Here is a 20,093-nt window from a genome sequence, read left to right as displayed (position 1 = left end):
TGTCAGGGGTGGGTTTAAATAATTGCTGGTGCTGCCTTTGTCTGGGCAGATTGAAATAACAGCAGCCACCATTTCTGGGGTGATAGAAATAATGGCTGCTTTCACAGCTGGGCCCCCAACCATCTATAATTGCTAATAAAAAGCCATGATCAGTGATTGGCCATGCCCACCCCCAATCTTAGGGTGTCTTTTCTGTCAACAGTGTGCTAGCCATGCTCTGGGCCTGAGGTGGCCCAGAGAATGGGGGATGGGCACCAGTAGCCAAGGCACAGAGAGAGCAATTTATTGTTCTTTACTGTAATGTATCAGTATCTTCATCTCTCTCTTCCTTGGACGCTGTACACTATTCTTCTGGCCTCTGAAGTTTCAAAAAAAAAAAAACTGCATAAGCTGAGATTTATATAATTCTGGCTTCACAGTCTATATTTACTTCTTGTTATATTCACTGAAATGTTTTGCTTTAATTATGACTAAATACTCATATTTTTAATTATGATAAGCATTTAAGCATGACAATTACTTAGTTACATATATATAAACTTTCAGAAGTACATAATTATGAATAAATATAAATTTCTACAAACCATAAGAAGTTTTGGATTTTTCTAAGAAAGTTCACTCTGGAGACAGAATTTGATTAGTCCTGAAGAGTACTGGCCAGTCAGTTATCATGTGTTAACAAAAAAATGAAAGAAAAAGAGTAAAAAAGAAACTAATTCAGTAAAATTTGTGTATTGTCCATCAAAGTTTAAAAAATGTTAGAATAACACTTACCTTTTTTTGAGGCACTTTCTCTATTAAATGAAAGTTTAATTATAAATCTAGACCTGTAAGGTTGCAGAAGAAAAGAAGTTACTCCCAAAATCTCCTCTGTGACATTCTAATACAAAGCCTTATGGGCCAGTTTGTACCCCTGAAGTCCGTTATTTATACATGTGGGAACAGAATGGTTAACATGTAATGAGAAACCACAGGGAAGGGAGAGAAGACAGATAAGGGTTTGAATTCTACTAAAGTCCAGCTTCTCGAGGTTCTGATTCATTGACTTAAGAATATTGTGGCAGACAAAGTGAGAGGGAGCAGTGATTAGAGTAGGACTTCTCAACAGCAGCACTACTGACATTTGGGATCGCATAATTCTTTGTTGTGGGAGCTGTCCTGCACATAACGGCAGGTTTAGCAGCATCCCAGGCTCTACCCAATGAATGACAGGAGTACACTCCCACACCTGAGCCATAACACCCAAAAATGTCCCCAGACATTGACAAATTAGAGGAAGTCAAAAGGATTTTTCAGCACACACAAAAAAGTGCAGAAGTATATGTTTTAATCATTGATTTATTGGCTCATACATTCATTCATTCATTTGACCAGATACAGTACTAGGCACATGGCAAAGACAAGCAGTACAGTTTCAGTTAGGAGCGGAAAGTCTACTAAGACACACAGACATCATTGTTTTAGAATATTTCATGGATTTGTAGCTTATATGGGATGTAGACTTTAAGCATAATCTAAATTACCCAACAAAGGCTCCAAACTTACTTACAAGCCTCCTGCTCATGGGTGAAGCAACAGTGTCCCTGGTGGGCCTGGTCAGCAAGCTTATTTGGAACTCATTTCCAAAAATTAGGCCTTAAGCACCTCCTCTAGCATTCTTGTGAATGTGTATGGGTCTGGTTCCCTCAATTATAGTTTGCCCTGATTTAAAATAGCTAGGATTATTTTTGTTCTATGCAAATTTGGTTCTGCAACTATATACAACAAACTGCTCTATCTCAGTGGATCTATCACACAGTGTGATCACACCCTCCAGAACAGAAACAGATGATGATTTCTTCAGTTAAGCACCAGATGAAGAATTTGGCTTCCACTTGAGGACCATGCTGCATGAAAAATATGTTTGTTTTTGTTTGTGTATTGTTGAATTGATACAAGTAAAATGTAAGTTTGCACTGTAAATGTGATGCCAGAGATAAGCATGGGGTGCAATATGGAGTTGGTACATAGGAAAGATTTTCTAGAGAAGTGATATCTGAGCTGAGTCTTTAAGTCTGAGTTGTAATGAGCCAGGAAAATTGTATTGACTGTGGGGAAAAGGAAAAAGCAAGTCAAGCAGAGGGTGTGCAAAAAGTGGAAAAACATGTTTATTTTATTTACAAAGGTATACACTGCTCAGTGTGTGGCTGAATTATACTGTTCAGTTTGCTAAAACTGCTGGAATGCAATATACCAGAAATGGATTGGCTTTTACAATGGGGATTATTAACTTACAATTTACAGTTCTTAGGCCATGAAAATGTCCCAATTAAGGCATCAACAGGATGATACTTGGACTCTGAAGACAGGCTGCTGGTATCTGGGACATCTCTGAAACATGGGAAGGAATATGGCCAGTGCCTGCTGGTCCTTTTCTCCCGAGTTTCATTGTTTTCAGCTTCTGGTTCCAGTGGTTCTTCTGTGCGTCCTCTCTTAGCTTCTCTAGGGCTTTTCTCTCGAAGGTCTCTCTTGTTTTTTTTTTTTTTCCTGTCTTTTATGACCTTATAAAGGACTCCAATAAAAGGATTAAGACCCCCCACCGTGAATGGGGTGAGGCATATCTCAAATTGAAACAACCTGATAATATCCCACCCAAAAGAGGTCTGTACCCACAGGAATGGGTTCAAAGGATATAGCCTTTTCTGGGGTACAAACAGCTTCAAACCAGCATATATACCACAAGTGATAGGGAGTGTAGAGCTATCAGTTGAAAAGCAGAGACAAGATCAGGAAGGAGCAGAGGGGGACAATATAACTTCCACATTTCTTGAGTATAAGAAGTGATAGATTATAAAGCACACCATCAATTTTATAAGCACTTTCAAGGGAAAAATAGAAACACTACACTTATTGTACCCAATTTCTTTTAAAACTAACTAAAAATATTCATTTATCCATCCAACACTTTCTTTTTCAACTCCTAAATCATAATTTGCATTTAAACCTTCTTAACAAATAAAGAGTCTTTCTGAATTATTTTCACTTTTGGTCATTTGGCAATTATAGTTAGCTTTTCACCAGAAGCTGTGATCTTGAATTTTTTTAGGACTGACAGTTAACTTTAAGCCATATCAAATTATATTAGGATGCCCTCCTCTGCAGTTCCTGTTTGTTTAAACTTAGAGTTTTGTTTTGTTTTCTGATATTGAATTATATATTACTATAAGCCTCCCTTATAAGCCTCCCTTAAAAGATAGTTGGTGTGCTGGTTTGAAAGAATGTATGCCTCCTAGAAAAGTCATGTTTTAATCTAAATCCCATTTCATAAAGGCAGAATAATCCTTATTCAATACTGTATGTTTGAAACTGTAATCAGATCATCACCCTGGGGGTGTGATTTAATCAACAGTGGTTGTTAAACTGGATTAGGTGACGACATGTCTCCACCCATTTGGGTGGGTCTTGATTAGTCTACTGGAATCCTATAAAAGAGAAAACGTTTTGGAGAATGAAGGAGATTCAGAGAGAGCAGAGAATGCTGCAGCACCATGAAGCAGAGAGTCTACAGCTAGCGACCTTTGGAGATGAAGAAGGAAAACACCTCCTGGGGAGTTTCATGAAACAGGAGGCCAGGGGAGAAAGCTAGCAGATGACACCATGCTTGCCATGTGCCCTTCCAGCCAAGAGAGAAACTGTGACTGTGTTCACCATGTGCCTTCTCACTTGAGAGAGAAACCCTGAACTTCATCGGCCTTCCTGAACCAAAGTATCTTTCCCTGGATGCCTTAGATTGGACATTTCTATAGACTTGCTTTAACTGGGACTTAGAACTCGGCCTTAGAACTATAAACTAGCAACTTATTAAATTCCTCTTTTAAAAAGCCATTCTGTTTCTGGGATATTGCATTCTGGCAGCTAGCAAACTAGAACAGCTGGAAATTTCTGACAGGTTACTATTACATGTCTGAATAATGCTCTGATATAAGAACAAATTAACCACATTAACTTCTCCATGCTATAAGATGTCTACGATATGTTGCAAGAGATTTGGAAGTGTCGACATCCTTTAACTGCATTGCCTAGTGCCTGACAAGCCATCTTCTATGTACATAATTTATTTTATCTCAGTGCTGTATTATAAATATATCTTTTTGCATATTCAAATCATAGAATTAGGGGTCCAGATTCAAATTTAAATCCAATCACTTATTATCAATACAAAAAGCTCAACTGGGGGCGGGCCGCGGTGGCTCAGCGGGCAAAGTGCTTGCCTGCTATGCCGGAGGACCTCGGTTCGATTCCCGGCCCCAGCCCATGTAACAAAAAACGGAAAAACAAGATACAATAAAACAAGAAAATGTTTAAAGATGTTTCCCTTTCTTCCTTCCTTCCTTCCTTCTATCCTTCCTTCCTTCTCTCTGTCTTTCCTTTAAAAAAAAAAAAAAAAAAAAAAAAAAAGCTCAACTGGGAATGACAATAGAATGAAAAGATGCCCCAACACATGTCTGAGTTCACACACATTCAAACATTGAAAAGTGTCACCACTCCACCACTCTCTCCTCTGCTGCAAACTGGTCATATTATTTTGACTGAAAGAGTTTTCCTGTCCCCAGAAATGGTAAAATATAGGGGAAAATAAATACACCTCTTAGAATTTATATATAATGGGACCTGAACAAAGTCCAGTGTGGGTCCCCTGCATATAACAGAAAAAATTTTTTTCCTACTCCTGTGTACTGGGAGGTAAGAGATGGGATGTGGCTAAGCAAACAAGGTGGATTTAGATAAGAGGGAGTGGAAAAAGAGGGGAAGGAAGTTGGAAGGAAGCCTTTACTTTGGTAGAAGAAATGATCTTATCAAAAAAACAGAAGGCAGATGACTTATTGCCATACCCAAGGAACTCTCAGATATGCAAAGAATACATGGTTCCTTTAATATCTAAAACATTTCTGATCTTTTTGAACTCCTATTGTGCTATGGAGTGGCAACAAATAAATTTGTTGCAATATTTGGATTTTTCTGATTTAAACTGTCTATTCAATCTAGTAGAATTTCAATTCTCTCTTCAACCAGTCTAAAATATCTCCTTTGGATGACAGTTTTATGTCTTTTAGTTTTTTGCTCCTCTCCCTTCTCTTCCATAAAATGGTGTCTAGAATATGGGAGGTCTGTGACTCATGTGATTTCAAGTGGCCAGAGCAGAGAGGTCCTCTGATGCTTCCTGTACCCTCTGCTTGCCCCAAAGCAAGGTCCCTAACTACATCTTTACTATGTTCCCTTCTGATATTTGTGGCTGCTTTGGGGACATTGGTGTAACTCATGGGCTGATCTATCGGAATGCTCAGCCTTCACTGGCTGATTTGGCCCCATCTCTGCCTACTCTAGTGTTACAGACTGCACACACACACACACACACACACACACACACACACACAAACACACGTGCACATACATATCTATTTGTTTCCCAGACTGTCCACCCAAGGGCTTTTGGCTTAGACAACTTCACCCCCTCCTCCACAGTGACACCCCTTCTACACATGGAAAATTTTCTAGCCAGCCTCTTGGGGAATTCTAGGTTTCACTTATTCAAGGATGCAAGAAAATCTCTGGATCCTAGCTACAACTTAAGAATTGAGAGTGGCTTGGGAAAATTAAATTCTGAAATTTCTTCAGACCAACCCTTCTGAACTTCTGAGTGTAGTCTGATGCAGTCACTCCAAGTTTGTTGTACAGTAGCCTGTGAGGCATCTCCTTCCTGAGTTCCATATGTGAGAAGAGACAGAAACTCCTAGATATCTGGTTTCTCAACTTCTCTAACTCATCACACCTCTATTCTACAGGTAAAGCCAGGAGAGGGATGATCAGAAGTTGCCCCCTGTGAGTCTCACCCTCTGCTTTCTATCCTCTCTTCCTTCCTCCTTCTCACAATCCTTTGGACCCAGTAAAAGCATTTTACTTCTTCTCCAAATCACTTCTTTGAATTAATTAGGATAATACTAGCTGCTTAACAAATATGCATTGTGAAATCTGAGGCCTAACATAACAAAAAGTGTATAGCTTTGTTCCAGTTGTCACAGGTCAATGCATATGTTCCTGGTCAGAAGCCTTTCTACAGAGACAAGGTTCCTTCCATCATATAGTTCTGACCTTCTGCTGGTCCTTGAAGGATCTACAAATGAGATTGCTATGGATCAGGTTTGGCAATGACACAAATCATTTATACTCATGTTCCATTGGCCGGAACTCAGTAAGACGGTGTCCTAGTTTTGCTAGCTGCCGGAATGCAATATACCAGAAACGGAATGAGTTTTAAAAGGGGAATTTAATAAGTTGCTAGTTTACAGTTCTAAGACTGTGAAAATGTCCCAATTAAGGCAAGTCAATAGAAATGTCTGCTCTAAAGCATCCAGGGGAAAATACCATGGTTCAAGAAAGCTGATGACATTCAGGGTTTCTCTCTCAAGTGGAAAGGCATGTGGTGAACACGGCGACAGACTGCTAGCTTTCTCTCCTGGCTTCTTGCTTCATGAAGCTCTCTGGAGGCATTCTCCTTCTAAATCACTAAAGGTCGCTGGCTGGTGAACTCTGTGGTTCTCTCGTCATTCTTTTGTGGTTCTGCGGCTCTCTCCTCATTCTCTTTTATAGGATTCCAATAAACTAATCAAGTCTCAGTAGAATGAGTGGAGACACGTCTCTACCTAATCAAGTTTAATATCCACACTTGATTGAGTACATCTCCATGGAGGTAATCTAATTAAAGTTTCTAATACACAGTACTGAATGGGGATTAGAAGAAACTGTTGCTCCCACAAGATTGATTAGGATTAAATATGGATTTTCTAGGGTATATAAATCCTTTCAACTGAGCACAGACGGCTATACCTAAATACCTGGGAGGCTGAGAACTGTAGTCTAAGTATGTGTCTAGGAGGAAAGCAGACCCTAAGGGAGCAAGCTTCATGGTATAGGTCCTAGGCAAAAGAGTAATTTTCCTTACCCTATGGAAAAAAAAACACTAAATTCTGAGTTCTCCAAGCTCAGTTTTTATATTCTAAAGGAATTTTTATCATCATTTTCCACAAAGTCTGACCTCCTATCAAAATTGTCTTGCTTAAAGTCCTATTTTAAATTTTAACAGCTAATAGTAACCCTTTCTCTTTGCAATTCTAATGTAATAAATGTAATCCCTGACAACAGGAGTACCTTGAAGTAAATGGATATTTCCCAGTATACTGAGTTGCAAAAGATCTCTTCCCCTTGTCTACCAGCTTTTGGCTTTAACATAACCATCCTAACCTTTGACCTGAGAGTGGGTTTTGTAGGACTTGCTAAGATTTCATATTTTATCCCAAAAGACTATGGGGAGAGTACCATAAATAGAATTGCATTTTTAATACTTTTGGAAAATGGAGACAAGGAGTGTCCATTGTACAGAGTTTATGGCAATGATTTGAGAAAATATGAGAGTCTGACTTCTATTAAATCAAAAGGATTTGAATTAGAAAATCTATTGGCTTTGTCAAGTGGAGTAGGTAAGAGGAAGAGCAAAGAAAGATCTCAAGATGAGTCCCAGAATTGTAACTTGAAAAACTGGTAAAATCTTTAAGACACAAGAGGAGTAAGTTGGGTGTATGGGAAAAATAATGAGTTAAATCACAAATATCCTGAGTTTTGCAATGTTTGTGGTATAGCAAAGAGATGTCCATTTGGGTACTTTGATAAGTGAATCTAGACATTACAAAGGTATCTAGGCTAGTGGAATGGATTTGAGAATCTTTGCATAATTAATGGAAGCTCACTTTCCAAAAATTGTGCAAAATGAAAAAAGAGGAATGATAATGGGGATTTAAGTAACACCAATATTTAAAGAATACGCAGAGAAAAGCAAACAAAAACTGAGAAGAAACATCCAGAGATATACAAAGACAGAGAAAAATTAAAAACGGTCAAATGTTATAGAATTATTAGGTAAGACCTCTCCCTTGATAAATAAAAAGCAAACAGGGGTGTGGGCTTAATATTGTCCCCATTTAAGGAGTGTTGGGGATCTTGAGCTAATTCCATTCAGGCTTTTCTTTCCCCCAACCCCACTCTTTTACTTCGGATGCTGAATACTAGGTGGCGGGGGGTGGGGGGTGGATATTCACATAACATAGTTATGTGACAGAGGTTGGATATGAGAAAAGATTTGTCCAAGGATAGATGACAATGCTCCTGCTAGAGAGTCACCAGACAGAGTCCTGGCCTTGACCAAAGGAAATCCTCACTGGGTCTCCAATGAGAAAGGCAACTAGCAGAGTCTCTGGAAGGTGAGGACACAGACTCCACTTTTAGGAAACCTTTGGATGTTTGGCAATGCTTCTTATGGTGGTCCTTCTCTGAGACAAACCCCATTCCTTGTTCCACAGCCCTTTCAGGACCAGATCTTCTCATCCCCATAAATTCTCTACTCATTTCTACTCACTCTTTCTCCATCTTCAACACAGGTTGGGGGTGGGGATGTTTTTCCTAAGGAGGAGTCATATAAGAGAAGGCTTGCTCTCACCTGTGATGTTTCCACAAGGAACAATAGGGTTATTCTTTTAGACCAAAACGGGGAAGACATTTTTGTTTCTCCTTCCCACCTTGTCACATCCTTCCCCTGGGGTAATGAGCTCAAAAAGCCCAGCTGCTTGAATTGGAGGGCACACAGGGGGAGGTATCAAATGAGAAAGAAGAGAAGAAAATGATCTGTCAGTGGGAAAATATCATTTACTATCTAAAATATTAGCCTGACGTCAAGAGGAAAAAAAAATAACTAAATAGTATTAAAAAGATGACTTTTGGACACAGTGCACTAAGAACATCTATTTGTATAAAAAGATAAAACACAAAGGCCAGTAGATAGAGGTGCAAAATAGATTCTTCTTTTATCTCTGATGGAGCAGCCAATAGAAATAGACATGGATAATAATTATTTCTTAGTGATGTAGACTTTCCAGGCTCCAACCCCCTTCCAACCCCTCTAAATGAATTAGTTACTTTGGATTGGACAGTCACTCCTTCTGAGCTTTGTGAAATCATTTAGAATGCAGGAAATTTCTATGACAATCAAGAATCAGGTCACAGATTAAATATTTTATTTGGCAGCATTGACTAGTTTCACTTAATTATTTCCAACAAATGTACCTGTTGTTTAGTCTATTGCACCTTTTCCTGTCCTCAAACTCAGGAAGAACTGTAAAGTAGGGTTTAGGACCAAGATTTTAAAGAGTGAAAGTGGCACCTAATACCAGTTTCTCTAGCTCTGACCCTCATGATCTGCCAAAGTGCTTGACTCCTTCTAATAGGAAAAGATTGGGGGATGGAAGTCCTCATTATCATCACCATCTATATGTCTTTAGAACTCTACCTTCTTACTTTAGTTATAGGTTTAGACCAATTTTCCTTTTTTCCATAACATTTCTTTACATTTCAAAAAAAAAATAAGAAATTTTTTAAAAAGAAATAAATACTAATCTATATCAGGGAAAACATTCAAAACTACAGATTGGGGACAAATATGATCTTTTCATATAATTATCTTAATTAGAAACAACTAATTTCTAATTTTGGTAATTGGTGTAATGGTTAAGAACACTAACTTTGGAGTCAGGTTAGTTAGGTTAAAACTTCAAGGTCAATTGTTGCATGACTTTGGGGATATTACATAGCTTCTCTTTGTCTCAATGTCTTCAACTGAAAAAATTAGGAAATATTAATCTATGTCTCACACAGGAACACTGAAGTCCTTAGAACTCTGTCACCTGTTAACCACTCGATTAACTGTTAGCTATTGACTATTGTCTTATACTTTTCAGTTACAGGCCCATTTTCAGCTTATGCTATGTTAACTTTCTACCTTATAATTTTCTTTAATGCCCATCACTACGACAAATCAATTAGTCATTGATAATGATTTCAAAGCAAATGATGATATTAAAGTCACAATAGTTCTAAAAGGAGAACTCAGGTTTTTGGTACAGTTACATGTATACCTTGGATAGATATTACTGGAAAATCTGACCCCTACTTGGACAAGTTATCAGAGAGAAAAATTCAGTGTTCATAAAGGAAACACCAGCTCTCAATAATCAATTTGACTCACATTATAATCAATTTTAACAACCATACCTCATAATATAGAATCCCCCCTGCCCCCCAAAAAGAAAAGTTCATTTCAGTAGCCGCAGGAAGACCAAATTTGTCATGATACATTATTTTAGTGTATTTTCACACCAAGATAGAAAATTTAACCAATTAATCCAGTAGCAACGTCCTCAAACTCAAGAAGAACTGTAAGGGAAAAGAAGGAATTAGTATTAGTCTGGCATCATCAGGTTTGTTTTTTTTTAACTTTTGTGATGGTCAGCTGGGAATAAAAATGACTAGAAAATTGAGTTCACGGTTAGAGGTTATGGTCAGGGCGCTACTTCAATGGAATTTTTTATTATAAATGAAAAAGGACTTTCAACACAGAGAAATAACTATTTTGACAGTTGGGCCCAAAAGGCTAAAGAGAAATATCCTGAATAGTAACCCAGCACAGTGACTTCACTATGCCTTAGTCAGTATAATCTTTAGTCATTAACAGAGATATAGATTTTTGTGCATGAGAGTATTTTTCTCTTTGAAAGGAGCGCCTTTAGAAACATTTCAAATAATTTATTATAAAAGCTTTCTGGTGAAACTGTGGGGTAGTGGTGGGGTAGAGAGAATGCTATTTTTAAGACTCTAAATTGACTTTTTGGTACTGAGCATAAAATAACCTGATTTGAACTTTGAATTTCCAGAAGGATTTAGATTTCCTGTTGAAAACAGGACTGATTTCTTTCTTGAGGAGTTCTATATTTAAGTGAAAAGATCAAGGTAGCTGTTCTGTGAGGTCAAGGAACTGTGATTAGCTGTGATATGGTTGAATATATCATAATATGCACATGCTGTGGTGAGCAGCCCAGATTTGCCCTTCAAAAACAAGACACATGGGGTATGGTAGGTATAATCTTTTTTTTTTCTTTTCTGTGTTCATTTTATTTCTTTTTCTATTGTCTTTTTATTTCTTTTTCTGAATTAATGCAAATGTTCTAAGAAATGATGAATATGCAACTAAGTGATGATATTTTGAATTACTGATTATATATGTTGATGTTTTATTTGGTTCATTTTTTTAATTAATAAATAAATTTAAAAAAAAACAACAAGGCACACATTTCCTCAAATTGACACAGGCTGCTCACAGTTCTGTCCCTCTCTGGGAATTGATTTCAGGGAAAGGGAGCTGTCTTGGTCACGTTTATACCCCTTCCGTAGGGCAGCCCACATCCAGTGACTAGTCAGTGTGGAAGTACAAAGGCTGGACCCATTTGCTTCAATTCAGAAGAACTCTAAAGGACTCTTCCAATTCCAGAGCTCTCCAGACTATCAGCTGAGGTCTCTGTGGCAGGTGCATTGCTTCTCTTAGTCCCTCACAGAAGTTGTTCTGGAGAACATGCTCCAATAACCTTCCCACATACAAATCTCTATCTCTGAGTCTGTTTCCCAAGGGACCCAAACTAAGACATAAACATTTATTACTTAGTATTATGTTCACAAAAAAGTTATTTTACTGATTTATAAATGTTGAAGGGAGATGGAGGTGGGTGGGTGAATTCCTGAATTTAATTAAACTACCTATCAATAAGGAACCAGTAAAGAACTAAGATTGCGATTTATTATTTTTGTCACCTTGCATGTCTTCTGTAATTGTAGATTTCCAGACAATTAGCTAAGTCATTAATATATATATATATATTTTTTCAATCCAATTACTCCCAGCCTTCACCCTTCCAACTCTACTATGACTAACATTGTCTTTCAATGATGGTAGTGCTGGAGTTGGGTGATTCTTTGAGAGCAGAAGACCAGGCAAGAACATTGCAAGGAAGTACAATTGAGATGACAAAGCAGGGCATCTTTCCAACATAATTATGAACGATACTTGGTACTTTAGATAAGCAGCAACAAGAAGTCCAGGAAGACGTAATCAGGTCATTTCAACCACTGAATCTCATTTTAAAGCAGATACAACTCAGAGATCAAAGCCAGTAGGCAGCTGTCATCAAAGATATCTAGAAGCAAGACAGTTTTGGAAAATTACTGTAATAGTATAGGAGCCAGATCTGAGATAGTCAAGCAGTTGTCAAGTATTAAGGGAAAAGCAACTACTTGAAGAAAAGGTAGGAAACAACCATTGCAGAATTTTGACAATTCTTCTGAGAAGAAAGAAACTAGGTATAGGAGAAAATGACCACGTGTGCACTCTACTCACTGCATGTGAAAAATAACTCTGCCCACAATCGAACGGAGGAGGAATATTGTCTCTCATGTAAACCCTTGAAAGTTTTCCCTAAAGGTTAAATATATATTCTCTATACCTATTCAGCCTGAAGAGAATTAAGTTCATTCTTTTTTCCCCAGTGGTTCTGACACAACCAAAATTCTATTCAACCTGTTCTACATCAGTCTAAATATATCTAAAGAGAGTGACTTGGAAGATAATGATGATGGTCTATTAAAGGTATTTTTACCTGATAATAAAATGATCACATATATTAAGAGACACTCTATGGTTCAAAACTTATCTGCATTTCTTATATTCATAGATTTTTTTCCCTTCTTATGAATCTTCTCATGCATAGTTATGGATGCACTGCTTTAGTTGATGTTTTTCTAGTTCTAGTCTATTGACTTTTAACTCACATGACTATTAGTAATCAGTCACCCACTGGTGCAAACTGTGAGACAGAGTTTAAGGAAACATTAAAATATATTTAGATTTGCATTTACAAGTTCAATTTTATCCTAACTATGCTTAATAATTAACATTATATATACATATAAATATAAAAATACTTGCTTCATGCAGCTTTACAGTTTACAGCTTTGTTTTGCATACACCCACCGAGCTTTTTGTGCAATATTTGTGTGGCATTTGAGTCATCCCTGCTTATTTCTTTGCTTAGGCTACTGAGTGGTTCTGAGTGTCCTAAATTCTTTCCTCTGGTATGTTACAAATACAGCCCACAAACTTTAGAAATCTGCCTACTACACAAAAGATCCAACTAGATGTTTTACAAAATCCAAAAAAATGAAAACTAATAAATGTTCTCAGTTATGTAAAATAACTAAAATTCCAAAGTAATTCAGTGCTATCTGCAAACTAGACCATTTGTCTTTATTAAGAAGCTATTGTACACTGGGAATCATTTGATTGGCTGTTTTTACATGTAACAGAGTATCCTATTTTGAAATCATGAAACCTTACTTTGGAAGAGATTTGTGAATATGACTAAAATGTATGGTTAGGACAAACTAGTTTGTTGTTTCTGTTTAATTGTTGCTGTTTGTTTCTTGTGACAAAAGTATGTCCATCCTAACAAGTCATTTAATATAATTATGGATGAAAATGCTTAACATAAGAATGGTCTTAAATGTTTATGAGACTGAGTTTCTGTTCATCCAGGGATTAGGATTAACTTTCAGTCTATCATTACTGAGTATGTGAGGTTGAACTGCTCAAATTGACTTTTCAATATAATTGTATTTTCACATTTTTTAGCGAATTATTTTTTAGTCTTAACTTACATACATTTTCTTTCAATTTCCTTTTTAAAAATTCCTTTTTGACTTGTTCTTCTCCAACCACCACCTAATATTATTTTATCTTGCTATTTTCACAAACACTTAAATATAATATTTTTATTTCTGAAGACTTAGATGAGTTTTAACACTTTTACTAAGAATAATATATTAATCCATGTTTGATCTATTTCCTTTACAGGTTTTATTTCTTTAATTATTTACATTCTTACAGCTTGCTCATGGATTACTAGAGTTCTACTTTAATTTTGTTAACTGTTACTTCATCATCTGAATGTTATTTTGCTTCTATTTAGCTATCTGTTTCTTCTATGAGACCTTTCCCTACAGTATCTCTAACTAATAAACAATGGTTGAAATTTAGAAAAGAATAAAACTAAATCAAAGCAAGGTCAGGATTCATACTCTGCTATGAAGAGTCAATTAACCACATAGCCTTCTTTAGTAGAATAATTACAGTATAAGGCAGTATTCTGTCAACACAAAGGATAAAAAGAGCCCACTGATAAGTCAAAATTATCATTTTCCTAAGACCCATTTTATAAGGTCATAAAATATAAAAATAAATCTTTTAATATTTTCTGGAAAACTAAAATTAGCATATAATTTAATCACTCAAATACACATTTGGACAAACCTAAAAGCACAAGAAATAATGAGCAGAAGTAGATTTTTATGGTGTCACAAAAGATAGAACTATTTTACTGTTTGGTCACTACTGAAATGAATTTCTCTATTAGATCATAAACTGGGCCAAGACACATTATGGCATATATATATATGAATGAAATGCCATCTTAATTCTCATACCAAGAATGCCTTAGAAATTTGTGGGAAATCCTAAAGAATTAAAACATTTTCTAAATAAAAATCAATTGACTAGAGAGTTAGTCCTCCAAGCAATATAGAAATTATTTTTAAAAATGGCTGCAGGGTTCATATTTCTGTTTAAAATATTTCAAGAAACTTTGATTTGAGAAATCATGGTCCTGCTTTTATTTAAAACTGATAGATAAAATTGAGATACTTATTTAGCAGAAAATATCTTTTTTCATATACTATTAGGCAAATGAAGTTTACATGAATCTAAAAGGCAACAACTACCAGTTGTTCTGGAAATACGGTTGTGAAAATGTTTCACCATAATTTTTATTTCTTATTTAGGTCAGAGTCCAGCACACAGAACAAAATGGGATTTAAGTCAAATTTGGTCTTTGATTAAGAGTTCATGGAAATCTAAACACAAGAGGCTGTGGAAGTAAAGGATGCAGCATGTTCTATCTCTCCATTTGCTCCCTCTGGGCCCTTACTTCATTTAATCTGGTTAGTTGGTGTGCTTGTTTGAAACTGTTATGTTCCCCTAGAAGAGCTACATCCAGTCTTGTGGGTGCAGATTTATTGTGGGTGGGTCCTCTTGATTAAGATTATTTCCATGGAAATGTGACCCTGCCCATTTAAGGTAGGTCTTAATTAGTTTACTGGAGGCTTTAAAAGAGCTGACACAGAGAGCAGATGCTTAGACAGAGACATTTGGAGATGCTTGCAGAGCCGACATAGAAAGCCCCTGGAATCAGAAGCTGAAAGCAATGTAACCTGGGAGCAAAGGACCAGGAAATACGAGCCAGGTGCTTTCCCAGATGACAGAGAAACCCCAGACACGATAGTCCTTTCTTGAGTAAAGGTATCCTCTTGTTAATGCCTTAATTTGGATATTTTTATGGTCTTAGAACAGTAAACTTGTAACAACAAATCCCCTTTGCAAAAGCCAAGCCATTTCTGTGTATTGCATTCCAGCAACTTTAGCAAACCAAAACGGTTGGTAATTCTCCACGTGTGTGCACATGTGCAATCGACTTCCTCCCGGTCACCTGTTGGAAGATGATCCTCTTTCCAACATCCAAGGTCTAATTCCTGACAATCAGAGTGATGGACCTAAATTTTACTTCCTAAAGTGACTTGACATTTATGGAAGCAGAACCATGGATTTGTAAGTTGTTATGGCCTATGAATAGAATAATGACATAACTTATCACCAAACCAGGCTACTTTTGAGACTGTACAGGGGCTTAATATTAATTGTTATCGTATTAGTTTCCTATTCCTACTGCAACAAATACCACAAATTTAATGACATAAAACAATACAAATTTACTATCTTATAGTTCTGGTGGTGAGAGTCCAAAATCAGTCTCACTGGGCTAATTAAAGCAAGGAACAGGGCTGGCTCCTTCCAGAGGGGCTGAGGGGAGAACCTATTTTCTTTCCTTTGTCAGCTTCTAGAGGCTACCTGCATTCTTTGGCTTGTGACCCCATCCTCATGTCCTCTAACCTCTTGCTTCCATCCTCACTACTAGCAATAACCTTCTTGCCTTCCTGTTATAAGAACCCTGTATTAGTCAGGGCTTTCTAGGGAAACAGAACCAACAGGAGATATCTGTAAATATGAGATTTTATAAAAGTGTCCCACACAACTGGGAGGATGTATATGTCCAAATTCCATAGGGTAGGCCATGAAATAGCAATTACAATGAAGGTTTCGAATGAATTCTCCAGGAAAGACTGGCTGGCTGAAGTGGAGAGATGAAAGTTTGATCTTCTGTGGGTACGGATGTCATCACCTCTCCAGCGAAAAAAGAATCTTCAACTGATTGGATTAAATCCCATTTTAATTTTAAGTTTTAATCACTTCTATTTGCTCAAGGACCATTCCAAAAGTCACCACTACCATGAGAATTTACCAGCTCAGAGTAATCTCCTCCTTCCCTGCTCCTTTTTCAGGATGAAGTCAAGTCATCTTTTACTGCACTTGTCCCAACCTGCTCAATATAATATTAAATATTCACAAATTTGTCTTTTCTACTCTAGCAGATAGAAGCTTATTGACTGAAGAGACAACACCTTAGGCCACAAGATATTTGCAAAAGAAACATGTTCCAAAGCATTTCCTGGCCTCTATCTGTTAGTGCAGGCTCTCTAATTCCCATCCTCTTATCTAGGCAACCAGCCAAGTGTAGGAGTCACCTGACACGCCAGACAACTAAGAAGCGCTTTCCACATGCTAAGGGAAAGAATGTTGAATCAGAATCATCCTTCAGACCAGGCTAAAGCCAAAACTTGATGGAACTGTGTCCAGGAGTCAATGCGATTTTTATCAATAAGACACTGCCACCCATATCTGCTGTTCCTGGTTAGTCATTGAAGAAATAAACAAACAAAAAAAGAAAACCCCACTTTGGATAGTTTTTAAATTGTAAATTAAGCACTTTCTGATGTTCATAAACATTTAAAACTCAACATGGTTGATTTTGTTTTTTAATAGAACATTGAAATCCTTTTTATCAAAGGAAAAGAATCGAGTTGTTAGGATCCCATGTAGTCAGTTATTTCACTGGAAATTTTATAGAACAGTACAGGTAATAAAGTTAAATCCTCCAGAAACTATGTCCTAACTAAGGAAGTTTATATACTGAAATAACCAAAAATAGCCCTTTGTAAATTTGCCTCTCCAGATGGCCCCACAGTACAGACACTCAGTGCTTTTGAGCTGGATCTCAGTAAAAAACTGGTAGAGTAACAGACATCGCAGAATGATTTATTAGGAAAGGGCCTTGGAAGTCATTCAGACTACTTTTCTTTTTTCTACGATTAGCTATTCCTGGGTTCATTCACAATCCAGGGAAAGAAAAACCGAAAATAGCCACCGAACCAACTCCACTGTTGTCTTTCCTGCATGAAGGCAAGCAGACATTTGGGAGTCTAAGTGCAGAGAGTAAATAGAGGCTATATTGAAGTAGTAATCATACTAATCATCATTTTGTTAGATAACGTGCAGCACTTTGTATTTTCAAAACATTGTATCATCATTAATTAATTAATGAGCTGTAATCACTATTGCAGTGGCATATAAAATTACATGCAAGATTTGAATAGAAAGAAATTATTTCATACAGAGTGCGCTTAAAAAGTGAGTTGTTTTTTGCTTTCTGCCATTTGTTTTGTTTTGTTTTGACTGAATGAACTGTATCATGTTCTCTCTCACTTTTCTGTCTTAGATTATACTAGTCTGTTCTAGTTTTCTAGCTACCGGAATGCAACACATCAGAGATGGATTGGCTTTCAATAAAAGGGGATTTATGTAGTTAACACATAGTTCTTCAGAGGAAACACAGCTAACTTTCAACTGAGTTCTTTCTTATGTGGGAAGATACACGGTGATCTCTGCTGGCCTTCTCTCCAGGCCTCTGGGTTCCAACAACTTTCCCCAGGGTGATTTCTTTCTGCATCTCCAAAGGCCTGGGCTGAGCTGCGAGTGCTGAGATGAAGTATGCTGAGTTACTTGGGCTATGCTACGTTGAGCGCTCTCATTTAAGCACCAGCCAATTAAATCAAACATCATTCATTGTAGCAGGCATGCCTCCTAGCTGACTGCAGATATTATCAGGAACAGATGAGCTTCACATGCCATTGGCTCATGTCCACAGCAATAGAACTAGGCACCTTCACCTGGCCAAGCTGACACCTAAATCTAACTACCACATGTCCACCCCTTGTCAATTTGGCAATTACACACATCACCTTAAACAATATTAAAGTGCAAAAAATTCTCTTCTAGCTGTGGACCTATGAACCTCAAAACAAGTTATCTGGTGTCAATATACACAGGAGGTACAGTCACAGGATTCATAGGGAGAAATTGGAAGGAAAACCTGCAGGGCAAACAGCATTGGATTTCAAAGTCTGAAAGTCATTTGTCCTTCAGCTTTAGAAAGTGGCAGTCCCACCCTTTCCAAGGGCCTATGCAGTGGCCTGCCTCTTTCCAAATCAACCTCAGGGAACATTGAGGAGACCACCTTTTTCTTGGCTCCACCTTCACAAGGCATCAGGGCCACACCTGGGCTCTCTGCCATGTCTGGGGCACACGCTCAACTCCTCCATGTGGTGGCAGCCAGGCTCTCCCCAGTCCACAAGGAGCATGCTGTACCTTCTCAAAGGCCTCAGGCAGCGCAACTCTTCCACAGCAATGAGATGTGAGACTCATCCTCTAACCTCAGGGCAAATTCACACTCTTCATGTATCTGGGTGGGTCCACTCTCCTGGCCGAGGTTTCTTGGCTTCAGACCCGAGCTTCCATGGTTCTCACTCTGCAAAGTCCAATTTGTCCCTTTTGTGTCCCCGTTTGTCCAGATTGGCAGTGGTTCCATTTACACCAACAGTCTCTTCAAGCACTCCAGGACTTCTCTATCATTATCTTCTCAGTTCCTCCAAAATCTTCCCCTTATCCATCCAAAAACCATTCAACATATCTGATATTTGCAAACCACAGCAGCACCCCACTTCTCAGGTACCAAATCTGTTCTAGTTTGCTAGCTACCAGAATGCAACACACCAGAGATGGACTGGCTTTCAATAAAAGGGGATTTATTTAGTTAAAATATAATTCTTCAGAGGAAATGCAGTTAACTTTTAACTGAGGTTCTTTCTTTTGTGGAAAAGCACAGGGCCATCTCTGCTGGACTTCTCTCCAGGCCTCTGGGTTCCAACAACTTTCCCTGGGGTGATTCCTTTCTGCATCTCCAAAGACCTGGGCTGAGCTGCAAGTGCTGAGATGAGGTGTGCCGTGCTGCTTGGGCTGTGCTACATTGAGCACTCTCATATAAGCACCAGCCAATTAAATCAAACATCATTCATTGCAGCAGGCATGCCTCCTAACTGACTGCAGATGTAATCAGGAACAGATGAGGTTCACATGCCATTGGCTCATGTCCACAGCAACAGAACTAGGCACCTTCACCTGGCCAAGTTGACACATGAATCTAACTACCACATAGTCCTTCTACTTGGAAAAGTGCTTCCTGCAGATAACTTCTGTCCATATCTTAGATCTTAGCTTAGCCATCATCACTTTGTCCTAGAGGCAGTTCCTCAGCCCTACTAAGGTATTTTAGTAACTTCTATGCATCCCCCCACCCTCAAAGAACCATTCACCCTCTATTAAAATGCCTTTTTAATTGTCTAACACCATGCTACACTGCAGGTTCTATAAGGGCAGCGGCCACATAGATCTTATTCTGCATTGTCACATGAGTAGTGCCTGGCTCATAGAGGTCACTCAATCTGTATTCTTAAATGAAAAAAACAATCCCCCATGAGAGAGAGAGCTAAAAAAAAATTATAATTTTTAATATAAGTTCTCACTCTATAAGTACCAATCTGCTCAGCACTCCAGGTGCTCTATCTCATTTAATGCTCACCATGTTCCTTTGAGGTTAATATCAGGTGAGAAATTAAAGTGATAGCAGGCAACTCATTAGTCCAAGGTCACACTGCTAGTAAGTGGTAAAAACAAGATTAATCAGATTTCTCTGATTTCAAATCTACCTGTCTCCAAAAGTGACAAGGAAGAGAAAAATAGACTCTGGAATCTAGGGACTAGTCTGACCTTCACAGCAGGGTCT

At 37.8% G+C, this 20,093-nt stretch overlaps 1 long non-coding RNA gene across 1 annotated transcript in view; it reads left to right on the top strand.

Annotated features, from left to right (window-relative positions):
* Positions 1 to 14,877, top strand: part of LOC143648439 (uncharacterized) — a 44,005-nt gene extending 29,128 nt beyond the window's left edge. The window contains exon 3 of the long non-coding RNA XR_013158551.1: positions 14,803 to 14,877. This is a non-coding gene — a long non-coding RNA (uncharacterized LOC143648439). The remainder of the gene's footprint in view (positions 1 to 14,802) is intronic.
* Positions 14,878 to 20,093: the final 5,216 nt, after the last annotated feature.

The sequence above is a fragment of the Tamandua tetradactyla genome, chromosome 10 (assembly GCF_023851605.1).
Source record: "Tamandua tetradactyla isolate mTamTet1 chromosome 10, mTamTet1.pri, whole genome shotgun sequence".
Taxonomy (NCBI): domain Eukaryota; kingdom Metazoa; phylum Chordata; class Mammalia; order Pilosa; family Myrmecophagidae; genus Tamandua; species Tamandua tetradactyla.
The sequence above is the reverse complement of the archived record's forward strand: the minus strand, read 5'-3'. Positions and strand labels throughout refer to the sequence as shown.